Raw genomic sequence first — 20,579 nt, 5'->3', positions numbered from 1 at the left:
TCCCCCTTCTGGGGTACCTGCTGGGACATGAGACCATAGTGCAGGATGCTAAACTCCTTGGAGAGTACTGGCTGTGATTGTTTGGCAGCATCAAGGAAAGTGACACCAGTACCACTAATCAGATACCTGGTGTCTTTATCTGCATGAGGTAGAAAATTAATTGGAGAACAGACCCACAGTGAAGGTGTGAGAAAACCAGGTGTGTGACTTGATGTATGCTGCACTTGGTTAGAAAAAAAAATCTGTAAATTAATTGCTGGATAGGAATGAAATGAAATGCTCTATCTGATCCATCAGGACTTCCCTTCCCTCTCCTCCTCATTCTTCTCCTCCTCCCTCTTTTCTCACCAACCAGCCCCCTCTACCCCTTATTTGGTAGAAAGGGGAAAGAAATGATTTTTGTAAAAGGCTCTAGATCTACAGAAATGGAAATTAAGAGACTCTTAATGAGTTTTTAGTGCTAAGAAAGGGTTGTGACTATGTGGAGTGGTGGCATCTATTTTTTCCACAGGGAGTAGGAATGGGGTTAATAGGCAATTACAGTGGGGTGGAGTGGAAGATTAGGAAAAATACTGTGAGTTTAGTGGGAGACACTGAGAACTATAGCACTGAGATAGTAGATTTAGTTCAATTGTCTTACTGGGTGTTTTTTGTTTATTTGTTTTTAGTAGAGTAATGTTGCAAAGACATTAGACCAAGGTTTCTCATTGCTGACATTTTGGGATATAGGGCTATCCTGTGTATTATAGGATGTTTAGCAGCATCTCTGGTCTCTACCTACTAGATGCCAGTAGCACTCTCCCAAGCGCTGCATTAGAGTATAGGCTAGCTGGACAAACACTGAGGTTTTTAGCCTGTGATTTCTATAGTCTAAAGTGGAGCAGAAAACTTCATCATAGTAAACGGGCACTGATTCCAGGTTGTTTCAAGTTCCACAGTAGAGTGAATTGAAATTTTATACCATTTGTTGAGAAATTCCTCAACTTCTCTAGATATAACAGGTACACTGATAAAAATGCATCTCAAATGAAGGCTGTCAAAAACAATTATTTAAAAAGTCTAAGGAAAAGGGTGTGGAAATGCCGGAGATGTGGATTTTCTTTTTTTTTTTAATTTTTATTTTTTCAGCATAACAATATTCATTATTTTTGCACCACACCCAGTGCTCTATGCAATCCGTGCCCTCTACAATACCCACCACCTGGTGCCCCCAACCTCCCACCCCCCACCCCTTCAAAATTCTCAGATCGTTTTTCAGAGTCCATAGTCTCTCATGGTTCACCTCCCCTTCCAATTTCCCTCAACTCCCTTCTCCTCTCCATCTCCCCTTGTCCTCCATGCTATTTGTTATGCTCCACAAATAAGTGAAACCATATGATAATTGACTCCTCTCTCTGCTTGACTTATTTCACTCAGCATAATCTCTTCCAGTCCCGTCCATGTTGCTACAAAACTTGGGTATTCATCCTTTTTTTTTTTCTTTTTTTTTTTTTTACAGCTTTATAAACATATATTTTTATCCCCAGGGGTACAGGTCTGCGAATCGCCAGGTTTACACACTTCACAACACTCACCATAGCACATACCCTCCCCAATATCCATAACCCCACCCCCTCTCCCAACCCCCTCCCCCCATCAACCCTCAGTTTGTTTTGTGAGATTAAGAGTCACTTATGGTTTGTCTCCCTCCCAATCCCATCTTGTTTCATTTACTCTTCTCCTACCCCCTCAACCCCCCATGTTGCATCTCCTCTCCCTCATATCAGGGAGATCATATGATAGTTGTCTTTCTCCGATTGACTTATTTCGCTAAGCATGATACCTTCTAGTTCCATCCACGTCGTTGCAAATGGCAAGATTTCATTTCTTTTGATGGCTGCATAGTATTCCATTGTGTATATATACCACATCTTCTTTATCCATTCGTCTGTAGATGGACATCTAGGTTCTTTCCATAGTTTGGCTATTGTAGACATTGCTGCTATAAACATTCGGGTGCACGTGCCCCTTCGGATCACTACGTTTGTATCTTTAGGGTAAATACCCAGCAGTGCAATTGCAGGGTCATAGGGTAGTTCTATTTTCAACATTTTGAGGAACCTCCATGCTGTTTTCCAGAGTGGTTGCACCAGCTTGCATTCCCACCAACAGTGTAGGAGGGTTCCCCTTTCTCCGCATCCTCGCCAGCATCTGTCATTTCCTGACTTGTTAATTTTAGCCATTCTGACTGGTGTGAGATGATATCTCATGGTGGTTTTGATTTGTATTTCCCTGATGCCGAGTGATATGGAGCACTTTTTCATGTGTCTGTTGGCCATCTGGATGTCTTCTTTGCAGAAATGTCTGTTCATGTCCTCTGCCCATTTCTTGTGGATTTTCAATAGAGAATAAAGATTGAAATAAGAGCCATTTCATTTCTTATGTCAAAATTTATAGATTAGCAATGTTAATATCCATAGAAATTAAAAAAGCTACAAAATACTAAAAATACTATAAAATCACTACTCAATATAAAAAAAATTCAATTTTAAAAAAGCCAAAGTATCTGAATAGACATTTGTCCAAAGAAGATATTCAAATGGCCAACTAGTATGTGTAAAGGTGCTCTACGTTACTAATCAGCAGGTAAATGCAAATCAAAACCACAATGAGATACCGCTTCACATCTGTTAAAATGGCCATTATCAAAAACACAAGAGATTAACAAATGTTGGTGACAATGTGGGAAAAATGGAATCCATGTGCACTATTGGGAGGAATGTAAATTGTACGGCCATTAGGGAAAATAGTATGGAAATGCCTCAAAAATTAAAAATAGAAATAGCATACAATCCAGTAATTCCTCTATCAAGAAAATATCTGAAGGAAACAAAAACACTATGTTGAAGAGATATCTGCATTCTCACATTTATAAATGTTATTATTTACAGTAGCCACAACATGGAAACAAGTTAAGTGTCCATCAACAGATGAATGGATCAAGAAGATGTGATACACACACACACAACATGCACATGCAGAGGAATATTAACAGATTATAAAAGAGAGGGAAATCCTACCATTTGTGGAAACATGTATGGACCTTGAGGATATTATGCTAAGTAAAATAAGAAAGACAAATACTGTATGATATCACTTATGTGTGGAATATCAGTTATGTATCTCCTCCCCCAAACCCCAAACTCATAGAAAAAGAAATCAGATTTGTGGTTACCAGAAATGGGGGATGGGAGTTTGGGGGAATTGGAGGAAGGTGGTCAAAAGGTACAAACTTCCGGTTATAAGATAAATAAATCCTGGAGATTAATGTACAATATGATGACTATAGCTAAAACTTCCATATAGTATATTGGAAAACTGCTAAGGGAGTAAATCCCAAAAGTTCTTATCATAAGGAAAAATACTTTGTTTTTCTTTTTTACATTTTTGTATCTATAGGAGTTGCTGGATGTTAACTAAACTGTGATAATCATTTCACAATATATGTAAGTCAAGTCACTCATTATCCTGTATACCTTAAATTTATATAGTACTGTATGTCAATTAATCTGAATAAAACAAGGACAAAAATAAAATACAATTCAAAAAAATTACTACAAAATTCACCTTCATGGCAAAAAACACTCAATGTCCCCATGACAGGGGAGAAGAATGAAGATGGTGAATGGAACGGAGGCCACAGCAATACCTAATCACAGCCCGTTGTCTTTAACCCCTCCAGCCACTGAGGACAGACTAGAGCTCTGCTTCTCAATCAAGGAATTCCAGGTTGCATGCAGTGCTACCATCTTCAGAGTCCAAATACACAGGGAAAGAAAGAGCATTTGAATTGGATTTGGAAATTGGAATATACCTGAGATAAAGTGGTAAACACAGCAGATCAACACATCTGAGGAGTAACACAAGCATTCAGCTTCAAGTTAATCCCATGATGGCCTCTAAGAGAAGAAAGTACAGATCCTGAATTTTAAAAGCCGAAGAGTAGAGTTAAAGCAACCAACACATGAAATGGCCTTAACAATGACCTAAATGGTGTTCATTCTTATAATACCTGTATTGAGAGGTTAAAAACAGTTTGGACATTGTATTCCACTTTGTCCATTTCACTTTGGTTCTTGTAATAGTTTTGATGCTTTTCTACTTTTCCCAGGGCATTTGACCCCTGATCACGCACAACTCACTGAGAGATTAGAGAAGTATTGTCCGGAGAACAATAAGAGTTGGTGGATAATCTGGGAAGGTTTACAAAGAGGATATAAAGAGTGGTTATCATAAGGGTAGCACATGAGTGGGATGTGGGTCCTGCGTGCTCCATCAGGGTACGAGCCTGAGCCCACTATTGCCATCCAGTCCTTTTTACAGTTGACCTTGAATAGAAGGTCAGTGTGATATTGACCAAATTTGCAAGTAGCACAAAGCTTGCAGGTAGGAGAGATAAAAACGATGACATATTCTAACCCAGCAGGATATAGATAATTCAGAACACTGGTTGAACAAAAGTGAGATGAGGTTTAATATAAAAACATGCAAGATAATATATGCACCCGAGAGAAAATAACTCTCAGCACAGATTCAAATTACCGGGGTATTACTCAGGAAGCTGTCATGCTGAGTGAGATTTGGGGAGGATGGTGGATAACAAATTGAATAGGAGTTCACAGTGCAATGCCACAGCAAAAAAAGGGCAGTGCTATTTTGAGATGTTTAGACAATATAAAATGATCTTTGAAAATACAAGAGGGGACAGAGAATTGCTTTTTACACCAGTAAAATCTCACCTTGAACTCCCTGGTCCCCTGACTTTAACAAAGACAGCAATGAGAAGGGAGATTAAGCAAAGACAGTTCTTTGAATGCTATTCAAAATGATGCACAGGTCTCCCTAGGAGAAGCCGAATTGTCTTCTTATGCCAGGCAAACACGCATTTATAAAAAGTTTTCTCATGTCAATTCCTTCTGCTACTCTATTTCCTTTAATGCCTTGTTGACTTTCAGAAAGGAAAAAAAAAAAACAACCAAAAATTCCTGTAGGGAGCATAAAATTTAGGATCTTTCATATGGTTAGTAATATGTATTGGGTGTAAATTCTTGCCTGCTAAAATCTTTGACTCTAATAGGAAGAGAGATGACAAAATTATGCATACAAGGACAAATCAGTCCTTATATTAGACAATATTAAACTAATCTTAGAACAATAAAGTTCAAAGGGAAGTCAATTAGGGAAGATTTCAAAGTGATCTCCCCTCCCCATTCATACTACTGAAAGATGAGTAGCAGCGGGAGGGGACAGATGATTCAATGGAGAGAAACTGGAGCCTGGAAGGCGCGTGAGAGGGAAATGCTTGGCACCTGAGCTTACCACTGGAGGTGTCAGGAATGGAAAAAAACAGGAGTAGGGAATGTGTGAAGGAAAAAATTGGTAATACTACAGAAGATAAGGTGCTGGCATCAGAATAACTGGATTTTTAATCGAGACTCTAGTACTCTGTAGATACACACGTACCATTTATTTAATCTCATTAAATAAATTACAAAAACTACTTTGGAAGGCTATTTTGAGAACTAAAAATAATATATATGTGAATCACTTAGAGGTCAAAACATGGATTAGGTCCTTGATAAATGTTTACAATTTTAGTGACTGATTAGTTGTTGAAGCAATAGAGGAAAAAGAATAAAAGAGTCTGAGGTTTTATTCCTGGATGGATTTTTATACAATTTTTAGAAATACAGCAGATAGGAGGGGAATTTATTAGTTTGGCAAGGCAGTAGAATACTGAGTTTCACCCATGTTGAGTTTGAAGAGATGATAGAATGCACTGGATTTTTAATTTTGCCAGAGTTTGCCTTTTGAGGTGTTTTATGCACTACCAAATGTGGGGAGAGTAAAATCACTAAAATAGTACAGTTGCGTAAAAATTCTGAACCCGGTTTTCAATACTTGGAGGAGTAGTGATGTGTTAGCATTTCTTTTGAACAGATTTTGAATGTTTTGATGAGCCTAGGTCAATCTGAAATAGAACTCAGGGCTAAAAATTCTCAGCTCATTGGACCACACATATGATTTTTTTAAAAATATAAGTATCTAGCTAAAGTTATAGAAATTACTCATGCTCCGTTTCTAATTCACATTTAATTCCACACATATAATGGCAATGTTCTTATGTAAGCAAAGAGTATGTATAGTGGGAAAATTTCCATATGACTGTATCCAGATAAATAAACAAAACTATAAATTAACAATAATCCAAATGGAGGATGTAGTGAGCATATATCTACCTTGCATTACGATTTATCTTGTCTTAACTTTTATGTCTAGGAATACTATTGGTTGTCATTGAATGGTCTATAGCCACAGGAACAAGATAGAAATACCTGCTTAAAATAGTCACAGTATGATGCTTCTTTGCACACGCATTTACTTCATTTTGTCATCATTCAAAAGACATTTTCTGTCATTCAAACAATAATCACCTCTAAAACTTAAAATGTTTTTCTTTTTTTAAGATTTTATTTATTTATTTGAGAGAGAGACAGTGAGAGAGAGCATGAGCGAGGAGAAGGTCAGAGAGAGAAGCGGACTCCCCGCAGAGCCAGGAGCCAATGCGGGACTCGATCCCAGGACTCCAGAATCATGACCTGAGCCGAAGGCAGTCGTCCAACCAACTGAGCCACCCAGGCGTCCCAAAACTTAAAATGTTTTATTAAAATATTAAATATAACAAACACCATGTTGGCTGAAGTGTACCTAATTTTACTGATAACAGCTTACTAATAAAAAAGAGAAAGGTTAACATTAATACTTACAATTATCTTCCCAGTTGCCCAAACTTATTCTCACACCTTGATATTCTAGAGCAGAGATCAGCAAACTTTTTCTGTAAAGGAGCAGATAGTAAATATTTTATTTTGTGAGCCAAGAGGTAAAATATAGGATATTATATAGGCACTTACATAGAGAAAATAGATGTCCACAAATTTTTAAAATAATAATTATTAATCAATATAACTCAGTTGGTATATAATCATAATTAAATGCAATTTTTGTAATATAGGCCTTTTAATGAGAAAAATGAAATTTTGGAGTGAGGTGACAGTTTGCTTAATTGGGGTTCAGTTAGTATACCCTGTCATCCTGGTAAGAATGAGACTTCTTCCTTCTACAAAGCCTTCCCTGACCTCTTTGAACACAGAGATCGTTTTTTTCAAGGAATGCTCCAGGATATGTCGCCAGTACCTCTCTTTCGGCACTTTTTTACTACTCTCATAGTGTTGGACCCTTTTCAATGCAGGGAGGCAGATTTAGAGCACAAGCTCTGGGCTAAGACTCGCTGAATGTGAATTCTAGCAGAATTGAAATTTTTTAGTTTTATGATCTTTGACTACTTCATTTTGCTTATCTATAAAATGGATATTAGTGCCTACTTTACAGAATTGCCATGAAGATTAAATGAATTAATAAAAGCAAAGATTTAGAAGAATACATGGTATATTATAAAGCTCTTGATATATTATCCTTTTAAATTTTAGTTTTTAAAAATTTTTAAATTTTATTTTAAATTCCAGTAACAAATATCTCTTCTTTTGCTATTTTTCATTTATGATTGAAGTATAATTAAAATACAAGGTTGTATTAGTTTCAGGTATACAACATATTAACTTGACAATTGTGTACAGTACTCAATGCTCACCAAGATAAGTATAGTCACCATTGCTCACCATACAAGATTATCACAATGTTGACCATATTATCTATGCTGTACTTTTCATCTCCGTGACTTTTCTATTACTGGAAGTTTGTACCCCTTAATAGCCTTCATATATTTTGCGCACTGCCTACCCAATTCCCCTCTGGTAACAACCAGTTTTTTTCCTCTGTATTTAAGAGTCTTTTTGGTTTTTGTTTGTTCATTGTTTTAAGATTCCACATATAAGTAAAATCATATGGTATTTGTTTTTCTTGGACTTATTTCACTCAGCATAATACCCTCTAGGTCCATCAGTGTTATGGCAAATGGCAAGGTCTTGTTCTTTTTTATGGCTGAGTAATAATCTATCCATATATACAAACCACATCTTCTTTATTCATTCATCTATCAATAGACATTTGGGTTGTTTCTATATGTTAGCTGTTGCAAATAATGTTGCAATAAATAGAGTGCATGTATTTTTTCAAATTAAATTTTTAAAAAATTATTTATTTGAGAGACAGAGAGGGAATGAGTGCATGCATGAGTAGGGGGAAAGGCAGAGGGAAAGGGAGAAACAGGCTCCCTGCTGAGCAGAGAGTCTGATGCAGGGCTCTATCCCAGGACCCTGGGATCATGACCTGAGCCAAAGACAGACACTCAATGGACTGAGCCGCTCAGGTACCTCTCAAATTACTGTTTTTTTGTTTGTTTGTTTGTTTGGATAAATATCCAGTAGTGGAATTACCTGATCACATAGTATTTCCATTATTAATTTTTTGAGGAACTTGCACACTATTTTCCACAGTGGTTGCACCAATAGCCATTTCCAGAAACAGTACAGAATGGTTTCTTTTTCTCCACATCCTTGACAGTATTTATTATCTTATTGTTTTGACACTAGCCATTCTTACAGGTGTGAGATGATATCTCATTGTAGTTTTAATTTGTATTTTCCTGATGGCCAGTGATGCTAATCATCATCTCATGTGTCTGTTGACCATCTCTATGTCTTCTTTGGAAAATGTCTATTTAGGTCCTCTGCCCATTTTTAATTGGATTTTTTATTGGGGTTGAGTTGAGTTGCATTAGTTTATGTACATAAACTAATGCATATATATATATATATATATATATATATATATATTTAACCCCTTATAAGATATATTATTTACAAATATCTTTTCCCATTTGGTAGGTTGCTTTTTCATTTTGTTAACAATTTTCTTTGCTGAGCAAAAACCTTTTATTTTAGTGTAATTCCAATATTAATTTTTGCTTTTATTTCTCTTGCCTGAGGGACACATTCATAAATACTTTGCTAAGGCTGATGTCCAAGATCATTGCTTGGGTTTTCTTCTAAGAGTGTTGTGGTTTCAGGTCTCACATTTAGGTCTTTAATCCATTTTGAGTTTATTTTTGTGCATGGTGTAAGAAATTCTCAGTTTCATTCTTTTGCATGTAGCTGTACGATTTTCCCCAAACCATTTATTAAATAGACTGTCTTTTCCCTATATTCTTCTCTTCTTTGCCATAGATTAATTGGCTATATATGCATGGATTTCTGGGCACTCTATCCTGTTCCACTGATCTATGGGTCTATTTTTGTGCCAGTACCACACTGTTGTGATTACTATAGATTTGTAGTATAGTTTTAAATCTGGAGTTGTGATATTTCCAAATTTATTATTTTTCAAGATTGTTGTAGCTATTTGAGATCTTTTGTGGTTCAATACAAATTTTAGGAATTTTCATTCTAGTTCTGTAAAAAAAAATGCTGCTGGTATTTTGATAGGGATTGTACTGAATCTTTAGATTGCTTTGGGTAAAATGGATATTTTAATGACATTAAATCTTCCAATCTATGGGCATGGTTTATCATTCCATTTGCTTGCAACATCTTCAATTGCTTTCTTCAGGTCTTATAGTTTTCCAAGTATAGATCTTTCACACCCTTGGTTAACTTTATTTCTAGGTAATTTGTTATTTTTGGTACAATTGAAAATGGGATTGTTTTCTTATTTTCTCTTTCTGATATTTTTATTAGGGTATAGAAATGTAAGAAATTTCTGTATATGAATTTTGTATCCTGCAACTTCACTGTATTCATGTGTTAGTTCTAATCGTTTTGTTTGTTTGTTTTTGTGGAGTCTTTAGTTTTCTACATACAGTATTATGCCATCTGCACATAGTAACAATTTTACTTCTTCCTTATTATTTGGTATGTCTTTTATTTCTTTTTCTTATCTGATTGTTGCAGCTAAGACTTCTAGTACTATGTTAATAAAAGTAGTGAGAGTGGACATCCTTGTCTTGTTCCTTGATCTTAGAAGAAAAGCTCTCAGTTTTTCACCTTTGAGTATGAAGCTAGCTGTGAGTTTTCCATATATCACATTTATTATTGAGGTATGTTTCCTCTAAACCCACTTCGTTGAAAGTTTTTGTCATGAACACGTACTTTGTCAAATGATTTCACTGAATCTACTGAGATATTATTCTGATTTTTATCCTTCCTCTTGTTAATGTGATTTATCATATTGATTGATTTGTGAATGTTGAGCCACCCTTGCATCTCTGGCATAAATCCAACTTGATTGTTGTGAGTGATCTTTCATTGTATCAGTAAATTTAGTTTGCTAATATTTTGTTGAGGATTTTTGCATCTAAGTTCACCAGAAATATTGGTATGAAGTTTTTTTTGTAGTGTCTAACTGGTTTTGGCACTATGCCTTCAGAATGTATTTTAAGTTTTCCTTTTCTATTTTTGAAATAGGTTGAGAAGGATAGGTATTAATTCTTCCTTAATTGTTTGATAGAATTCACCCACGAAGCCATCTGATCCTGAACTTATGTTTGTTGGAAGTTTTTATTACTGATTCAATTTTTGTTACTAGTAACAAAGTATGTTTAAATTTTCTATTTCTTTCTGATTTAGTTTTGGGAGATTGTATGTTTCTAGGAACTTATCCATATCTTCTAGATTGCTGAATTTGTTGGCATATAATTTTTCATAATACCCTCGTAATTCTTTGGATTTCTGTGGTGTCAATTGTTATTTCCCCTCTATTTTTGAGTTCTTTCTTTAATACTCTTGCTAAAGGCTTAACACTTTTATCTTTTCAAAGAACTAGCCTTTAGTGTCAGTGATCTGTTCGACTGTTTTGTTTTTGTTTGGTCTGTATTTATTTCTACTCTAATCTTTATTATTTTCTTCCTACTTCCTTTTGGCTTTGTTCTTCTTACTCAGTTCCTTTTGTAGTATGATTAGATTGTTTGAGATTTTTCTCATTTCTTGGGGGCATGCCCATATTGCTATAAACTTCCCTCTTAGAACTGCTCTTAATGCTCAAAATACAAAGATCTTGGACTGTTTGCCTTTTTATCTCCATGTATCTTTTCATTTCCTCTTTGCTTTCTTCACTGACCAATGTTGATTAGCCTCCATCTGTTTGTGGTTTTTTTTCCCCCCTCAGTTTTTCCTTATAATTGATTTCTAGTAACATACCATTGTGCTTGATATTATTTCAATCTTCTTAAATTTTTGAGACTTGTTTTATGGCTTATTATTGGTCTATCCTGGAGAATATTCCATGTGTACTTGAAAAAGAATTTGTATTCTTCTGTTTTTAGATGAAATGTTCTGTATATATTAAGTCCATCTAGTCTAATGTGTCATTAAAAGCCACTGTTTTCTTATTGATTTTTCTGTCTGGATGATCATCCCTTGATGTGAGTGGGGTGTTAAACCCCCTACTATTATTGTATTACTGTTCATTTCTCTCTTTATATTTGTTAATGTTTGCCTTATATATTTAGATGCTTCTATGTTGGGTGCATAAATACTTATAATTGTTATCTACTTTTGTTGGATTGATCCCTCTTTCATTATGTAGAGCCATTTTTTGTCTCCTGCTACAGTCTTTATTTTAAAATCTATTTCGTTTGATATAAGCATTGTTACCCTGGCTTGGTTTTGCTTCCATTTCCGAAGTGTATGTTTTTCCATCCCCTCACTTTCAGTCTATATGTATCTTTTAGTCTTGAGTGATCTATAGGTAGCATATGTTTGGGGTTCATTTATCTATTCAGTCACCATACCTCTTTTGATTGGCACATTTTGTCTATATACATTTAAAGTAATTATTTACAAGTATGTACATTGCCATTTTGTTCATTTTTTCCTGGTTGTTTCTGTAGTTTTCTCTTCCTTTCTTCTTCTCTTGCTCTTTTCCCTTGTGATTTGATAGCTTTCTTTAAGTGTTATGCTTGGATTCCTATCTCTTTATTTGTGTATCTATTAGAGGCTTTCGATTTGTGGTTACCATTGAGTTTGTATATAACATACTATGTGTATAGCAGTCTATATTAAGTTGATGGTTGTTTAAATACATATAAAGTACTAAATTTTATATCCCCTCCATGTTTTATACATTTGACATTACATTTTACATCTTTTAATTTTGTGTTCCCCTTGACTAATATATGTAGTTATAAATGATTTTACTACTTTTGTGTTTTAATCTCCAAAAGGGCTTTGTAAATGGTTAAGCTTCTACCTTTACTGTATGTTTGCTTTTACCTACCAAAAAGTTTCCCTTCCCAACTTTCTTACTTCTATTTATGACCTTTCCTTTCCACTTAAAGAAAGAAGTCCCTTTAGCACTTCTTGTAGGCTGGCTTAGCAGTGACAAACTCCTTTACCTTTTGTCTGGGAAACTCTACCCTTCAATTCAGAATGATAACCTTGCTGGGTAGAGCATCCTTGGTTGTAGGCTTTCCCCCCTCTCTTTTTTCTCCTCCCCTCCCCCCCTTTCAGCATTTTGAATATATCATGCCACTCCCTTTTGGCCTGAAAATTTTATGATAAAAGATCATCTGATAGTTTTATGGGATTTCCCCTGTAACTATTTTCTTTTCTCTGTTTTTAAAATTCTCCTTATTATTACACTTTGTCATTTTAATCATTATGTATCTTGGTGGACCTCCTTGAGTTCACCTTGTTCAGGACTTTCTGTGCTTCCTGGATCTGGATGTCAGTTTCCTCTCCCAGATTAGAGAAGTTTTCAGCCATTATTTCTTTGGATAACTTTTTACCCCCTTCTCTCTCTTCTTCTTCTAAAACCCCTGTAATGTGAATGTTATGTTTAATGATGTCACAGAGTTCCCTTAACCTAATCTCAGTTTTTATTATTCTTTTTTCTTTTCACTATTCACCTTGGTAGCTTTCCATTACCCGGTCTTCCAGATCACTGGTCTATCTTTTGCATTCTCTTATCTGCTTTTTCTTTCTTTCTTTCTTTCTTTTTTTAAAGATTCTATTTATTTGACAGAGAGAGAGATCACAAGTAGAGAGACAGAGAGAGAGAGAGAGGAGGAGGCAGGCTCCCTGCCTGATGTGGGACTTGATCCCAGAACCCTGAGATCAGGACCTGAGCTGAAGGCAGAGGCTTAACCCACTGAGCCACCAAGGCAGCCCTGCTTTTTATTTCTTATAGTGTATTTTTTTCACTTCAGTTATTGTATTTTCAGCTCTGACTAGTTCTCTTTTATATTTTCTTTGTGCAATTCTCCAAGTTCTTTCACTCTTTCCTCAAGTTCCATGAGTATCTTTATGACCATTACTCTGAAATTTTTTAAAATATATATTTTTTAACTTATTTGACAGAGATCACAAGTAGGCGGTGGGGATGGGGGGGAAACAGTCTCCCCATGGAGCAGAGAGACCGATGCGAGGCGTGATTCTAGGACCCTGAGATCATGATCTGAGCTGAAGGCAGAGGCCTAAGCCACTGAGCCACCCAGATACCCCTTGAAATTATTTTTTAAGAGAGAGAAAGAACATATGAGTGGGGGGTGGGGGCAGAGGGAGAGTGAAAGAGTAAATCTTAAGCAGTCTCCATGACCAGCTCAGAGCCTGACACAGGGCTTGATCTCACAATCCGGAGATCATGACCAGAGCCAAAATTGAGAGTCAGATGCTAAACCAACTGAGCCACCCAGGTGTCCTGCTTTGAAAACTTTATCACATATATTACTTATCCTTGTTGCATCTAGCTCTTTTTCTGTGGTTTTATCTGTCTCCTCATTTTTGTCTAGCTCACTGTATTTGTTTATATACATTAGGTATGCTATCTTCTGGCCTTGCAATAGTGGCCTTCTGTAGAAGAGGTTCTGTGTGCCTCAAAACACTATTCCCCATGGTCACCAGAAACAGGTTCTATGGGGTATGTCCCATGTGGGCTGGGTGGGCTTTCTGCTGTGACTAAGTTTTGATTGCTTTCAGTCCAGCTGGTTGTAATGACTTGCTTTATCTACTCTGGACATAGGGAATGGGGTTTGTTCCCCACACTTTTGAGACATTTGTCTGTGGCGGTCACAGGTTCATTTGTAGGTGGACCAGCACTCATCCTGGCTGTCTATAATTCCCTCTCTGCCATTGCTATAAGCACACTAAAGGACAGGACTTATTTTCTGCATAGCTAGCTAAGAGGCCTGGGTATAGCAACTGTGAGTGTGCTAGGGTGTAGGATTATAGTCCCCTTTCCACAGGAAAGGAGTAATTTTGGAGTGGCACTGGTCCAGTGAGACCTGTCTGGTAGAGATGGCAGGGCAGGAATTGCTTTTGAGGTATACATGCTGAGGTGGGTAGTTGGATGGTGTGAGTCTACAGGTGAATGAAGGGCCCACTGTGCTAGCAAGGTAGATGGAGAGTGTTAGTGCTGGCCCCTGTGAGCATCTAGCTAACTAGGCTGGGGAAGGGAAAGAGAAATGGTACCTGCCAGCACTTTTTCTGAAAAAGCTTCTGCACATCCCTGCTCTTCTAATATACATCCTAAGATTAGTCAATAAATCTGCATCACTATACATCACTTTCAAACTGCTGCTTCTGTGCTATGTCTTGGGCCAGGTTATTTTGTATGCTTGCTCTTTAACAATAGGCACTAATTTTCCTATTTCCCGTTGGCTCTCCTGGAGTTAAATCAGCTGATTTTTAAAGTTTCCAGAGTTAAGTCCCTCTGGTTTTCAATACGACTTTATGGAAACTCATCTTCTCAGTGTGGGACCCCAGTGCTGGACGCGCCTCATGTGGGTTCTAATCCTCTTGCTTTTCTGTGCTTGTGACGATCTTCCTGTTTGTAATTAGTCATGCTGGGGGTTTGATTCCCAACCACATCTCTGTCCCTCTTATCCTTTTTGGCTTTCTATGATTAACTGTGAAAAGTTTGTTCTGCCAATCTTCAGGTCATTCTCAGCATTAGTTATATAGATATAGTGGCTGCCTGGGGTTTCTGTAGACTAGAGGAGCTCAGGATCCTCCTACTTCACCATCTTCTCTCCTTTCTTTTGATTTTTAAATGCCATTTAAAAATGTAGAACTATTCTTAGCTCATGAGTTGTATAAAAAGAGGCAGTGGCTAGATTTGGATCATGGACCATATTTTGCCAGATTTTTTTTCTTTCCCTTAAACCATCATTATCTGTGTATTAGCACTGAAGTATAAGAGCCAGAATGTATCTTAAGCTGTTGTCAAAGTTATTTACTCATTGTATAGATAAAGAAACTGAGACCCAATAGTAAACCAACATGCTCTTACAAACTCAGGGTTATAGGTCCCATAGTGGAAACTACATCCCAGAGACTTCCTACAATTGCAAGTCAAAGATGGCAGCCTGAGTTGGGTGGTGAGAACACCAAGGCAGAAGCTGACTAGAGTCTGAACTGGTTAGTTCAACATTTAAGTCTTGCTTAGCTTCAAAAAGGAGATCCAATGTGCTAGACTCCTGCCTGAGTCAAAGCAAATGTGAGGACTTTGGAATTACTACTTCAGACTACAAGAATCTTTTTTTTTTTTTTTTTAGATTTTTTATTTATTCATTTGACAGACAGAGATCACAAGTAGGCAGAGAGGCAGGCAGAGAGAGAAGGGGGAAGCAGGCTCCCCGTGGAGCAGAGAGCCCGATGCGGGGCTCGATCCCAGGACTCTGGGATCATGACCTGAGCCGAAGGCAGAGGCTTTAACCCACTGAGCCACCCAGGTGCCCCCAGACTACAAGAATCTAAGGAGAAGTCAAGATTTACAATATACAACTCTTTCTGCTTTAGGATGCAAACTTCCAGAGTGTTAGTGTGCTAGGGATGCCATAACAAAATACCATAGATCAGGTGTTTTAAGCAACAGAAAATTTAGTCACAGTTCTGGAGGCTAGAAGTTTGAGATCAAGTTTTTGGTGGGGTTGGTTTCTTGGCTGAACTCTCTTCTTGGCTTGTAGATGTTTTTATCTTCTCCCTGCTTTACATCTTCTCTCTGTAAAGTCTGTTTCCTAATCTCCTCTTCTTATAAGGATACCAGTCATATTGGGTTAGAGCCCACCCTAATGACCTCATTAAAAAAAAATGAGGTTAATATTAAATTACCTCTTTAAAGGCCCTGTCTCCAGATAGTCACATTCTGAAGGACTAAGAGTTAGGATGTCAACATTGAATTTTAGGGAGTCACATTTCAGCCCATAATAGGATCTGAACTCTGATACTTTAGAAAGGTATTTTTTGTACCTATGTAGTTCTGTAACACTTGAATCAAGCATAGGATGGTAGATTGATTTAAAAAAAATGAATGTGAATAACTTTAAAAAAAAGGGAGAAGATTTTATAAAGATTTTATTTATTTATTTGACAGAGAGAGAGAGAGGGAGAGATCACAAGTAGGCAGAGAGGCAGCAGAGAGAGGAGGAAGCAGGCTTCACTGCTGAGCAGAGAGCCCGATGTGGGGCTCGATCCCAGGACCCTGAGATCATGACCTGAGCCGAAGGCAGAGGCTTAACCCACTGAGCCACCCAGGTGCCCCAAAATCTTCTCCCTTTCAATGTTAGAAGTAAGAAGGACTGTCATGAATGAGTCTCTCAAATACTCCATTGGTCTTGGTTTTCTCATCCATAAAACAAAACCTGACCTGACTTATAGAACCAGAGCAGAGGTGAATAAATGTTTGCCAAGTACCTTGAGGTCCTAGAGGAAAGTAATTCCATCTGCCCAAGCATTCAGGTTATGTATTACAGTTTCAGAATTATATTTTTAACCAAGTAATATTTCACAGGGATAACATAATCACCTAATGAATGCCCCTTGAATGTTAATTACACAGCAGTATTGAAATGCACCAGCATGATTTATTTTGTCTGAAATATCCTTTACTTTTTCATACTATGCAATTTAGAGAACATTGTGACTACAGCATTCTACTCAAAGTCACCTTGCACCTTCACAAAATCCTGTCCTGCTAGAAATATACTTAAATTAGTGCATGGTGTTTAGATTTTCACCTGACAGAAGTTTCTGTGCCTTTCGGACTGAATTATGAGTAGAGATAAGCATTTCTAGGGAAAGCATCAAATGGCAAAATTTGTCAACATTGCTCTGTACTTCTTTAGTAAGAATCCCTTATTTTTGGCTAAACATACTTATCTTCATTTGAAATAGGGTAGATATCTTACAGATGAGGAAACTGACATTCAGAGATATTTAGTAGCTTGCTGAAGACCACAGAGTTTGTAAGTGTTGGAGTCAAAACTAGCATATAAGTTTGTCTGACTCTAATACTTTTATTATAGCACTGCTTTCTCTTTCAGAAGCCCTCCCTTTTACCATAAAAACCTAGTAATAACCTGAAATATAAATAATTTTGTATAAGTACTTTGGATTTTTGTTAGTATACTTTTGTCTGCAAGTAATAAAAACTTAGCTCAAATTGATTTAGCTCCTTCCCAGCATGGCAGCTGGATGGCTGCCAGTAACAATGGAACTAAATTGGACAAAAGAAAGGGATGGCTGTTTTAGAGTAAAGGAAAACTACCTCTTACTATTCTAGCAAACCTTTCAATTTGTCTTATTGGTTGGAATTAGCTCACATGCTCTGAATCAATCAAGTGATGGGATTAAACTCAAACCACTTAGGTTCAGCCTTCATGCTCAGATTAATTCCCTAATCTATATAGATTCTGCTCTGTAGAGAACCTGTCAAGACTGGGGAGTAACTTGCAGTTCTGCTCCTTTCCAAGAGTCCTGGTGTTAACCAGGCTCTTAATCTTTTAAGATTCTCTTTCTGCATATTTGAATTTATCATGACTACAACCCATGTACATTCTCAGCATTCTGTAGTCTCCCCTGCTTATCATTCCTTCAGTGGAAAAAGAGGGACCAGGGTGGGCATTCAGCTCCCTCAGCACTGTCAGTCATTCTTGGGAACCTCCACTCTGGTCTGGCCCCACAGAGATTGCATGGCAAATAGCAATCTGATTATGGAGGAGAAATGGAGGACTTGCAGCAGCCAGGATTTGGATCTTGGCAGAACATCTTCCTACCTGCACACACAAGTAGCAGTCCCAACCAGCAATTTCGTTCATCTACAGAGCCAAGATGGTGGCACAAGCTGATTAGGGAAATTGGTAGTCTACAGATTTGGCTGATTCAGATCCTCAAAAAAAAGAGCATTGTTGTCCCTGCAACTTGACTTGTCCTCTGCACTCACCAGAGGAGCTGAGTGATAGTCCAGCCTATTACTGACTGTAGTTCACAGCTCCACCTCCCCAAAATGGTTGGGCTGAACAGTTGGAAATTGTGTAGCCCAATAGTACTTGAGTTGAGAGTATGGCAAACAAGGCTGATCATCTGTAGAGCAAAGCCAGTGACCTTGTTTGGTTAGGGACCTAGCTTGATTTAAGATCATAGACAATAAGTTTTGCTGGCCTTGTAGCCAGTTCTCATGCTTTGCTGGGGCTCATGCTTTGACCAGAAAACCTAGCCAGAATACATGAGGAGCTATGTAGTCTATCTAATGGCCTTGCTTATAGTGGCACTTGAACACAGAACACAGCCTGTGGCTTTCCCCATTTACAGATCAAAACTAGTGGCCCCATATGGCCTGGAAATTCAGTGCAGAGTTTTGCCAATTCAGGTTTCAAAACAATGACCTGTGCAGGCCTGGGGCCCATCCTGATATCCCTCTGACATGCCCAGGGCAGAGAATCTAATTCATAACATCATCTGCTACTGAGTATAGTACATAGTCCTGGCCATCTAGCATGTCTGACGAGAGGACACAGGCCACCACAGAGCACATCCTGCAGCCTTGTTTGGGGAAGAAACCAAGACATCTGTCCTATCCAACTGTTCTCAGCCCAGAGCAAGCCACCTAAGCTCAGATTTCTGGCAGTGGTCTTGGAAAACAAAGCAAAACAAACAAACAAAACCCCACTGTTATCAAGACATACCTACCCAGGGCATTACTGCAGATATGTCCAAAAAAAAACCGAAACAACTGACTGGTAAAGAACTTTTCCTACCAAATAAACCTGTAAAGTCTGGAAGAGAAAATTGCTTACACAAATGCATAGATACAAATTTAAGAAATCAAGGATTTTGAAAAATTAGGTAAACATGACACCACCAAAGAACATTAATAAAGCCCCACTAACTGATCCTAAAGAAATGGAGGTCTAGGGGCACCTGGGTGGCTCAGTCATTAAGCGTCTTCCTTTGGCTTGTGATCCCAGGGTCCCAGGATTGGGCCCTACATCTGGCTCCCCGCTTAGCGGGAAGACTTCTCCTCCCTCTCCCCCATCCCGCTTGTGTTCCTTCTCTTGCTGTCTCTCTCTCTCTCTCCTGTCAAACAAATAAAATCTTAAAAAAAAAAAAGAAAGGAATGGAGATCTATGAATTGTTACACAAATATTTCAGAATACTCCTCTTAAAGTAGTTCAGTGAACTACAAGAACACACAGACTACTAAACAAAATGGAGAAAACAATTCATGAACAAAATGAGAAGCTCAATAAAACATTAATTAACATCATAAAGTCACAAGAAAGTAGAATAAAATTCACTGACAATGCTAAATATCTAGTCAAAGTTAGGGTCTGTAATATGGTAATGGAGGCACATAATTAACTTACAAATGAAGTTTAGAGGTAAAAAAAAAAAAGGTAGTAAAAATAACCATAGCTAGAATAATCTGTTATTGATTACACAATATAAAAAATATGAAAGCTCTGCCATCAATAACTCAAATTGTGAAGGGAAACACAAAAGTGTTTGGGAATGCTATTGAAGAAAGGTTGTTAACAGCTGAAAATAGGTTGTTATAATTTTAAGATACTTTTTGTATGCCTCATGGTAACTACAAGGAAAAAGCCTGTAGTAATCACACAAAAGAATATGATAAATAAACCAAAGCCTACTGATCAAAAGTCATCAAAACATAAAACATAGCAGAACAAGAAACATGGAACAAGTAAACTATAAAACATCCAGGAAACAATTAACAAGATGGTAATAATAAATCCTTTCCTAACAATAATTACCTTAAACATAAATGGATTAAATTTTCCAGTTAAAGACATAGGATGGCTAAAGGGGTAAAAGAACAAGATCCCACAATATGCTGCCTATATGAGATTCACTTTAACCTGAATTGGCTGAAATGAAGAGATGGGAAAATGTATTTCAAGCCAATGTCAACCAAAACAAAGCAGAAGTAGATTTACTTATGGCAGACAAAATAGATTTTAAACTAAAATGGTAAAAAAGACAAAGAAAGTCATTGTATAATGAAAAATAGATCAATCCTTTAAGAACATATGACAATTGTAAATACTTATGCACCCAACATTGGAGCACCTAAGGGTATAAAGCAAAAAGTAACAGAGATTAAAAGAGAAATAAATGGTAAAACAATGACGGGAGCTTAATGTTCCACTCTCAACAATGAACAGGTTATGCAGACAGAGAATCAATAGGAAAGAGCAGTTTGAATAACACTATAAACCAAATGGACCTAGTAGCCATATACAGAATATTCTATCCAACAACAGCAGAATACATTCTTCCCAAGTGCAT

At 37.2% G+C, this 20,579-nt stretch overlaps 1 long non-coding RNA gene across 2 annotated transcripts in view; it reads right to left on the bottom strand.

Annotated features, from left to right (window-relative positions):
- Window positions 1-20,579, bottom strand: part of LOC125098726 (uncharacterized) — a 106,225-nt gene that overhangs the window by 15,895 nt on the left and 69,751 nt on the right. For both annotated transcript variants that reach the window (XR_007126934.1, XR_007126933.1), the window contains exon 2: window positions 6,807-6,877. This is a non-coding gene — a long non-coding RNA (uncharacterized LOC125098726). The remainder of the gene's footprint in view (window positions 1-6,806; window positions 6,878-20,579) is intronic.

The sequence above is a fragment of the Lutra lutra genome, chromosome 4 (genome assembly GCF_902655055.1).
Source record: "Lutra lutra chromosome 4, mLutLut1.2, whole genome shotgun sequence".
Classification (NCBI taxonomy): domain Eukaryota; kingdom Metazoa; phylum Chordata; class Mammalia; order Carnivora; family Mustelidae; genus Lutra; species Lutra lutra.
Note: the sequence above shows the minus strand (reverse complement) of the source record. Positions and strands in the feature narration are given on the sequence as shown.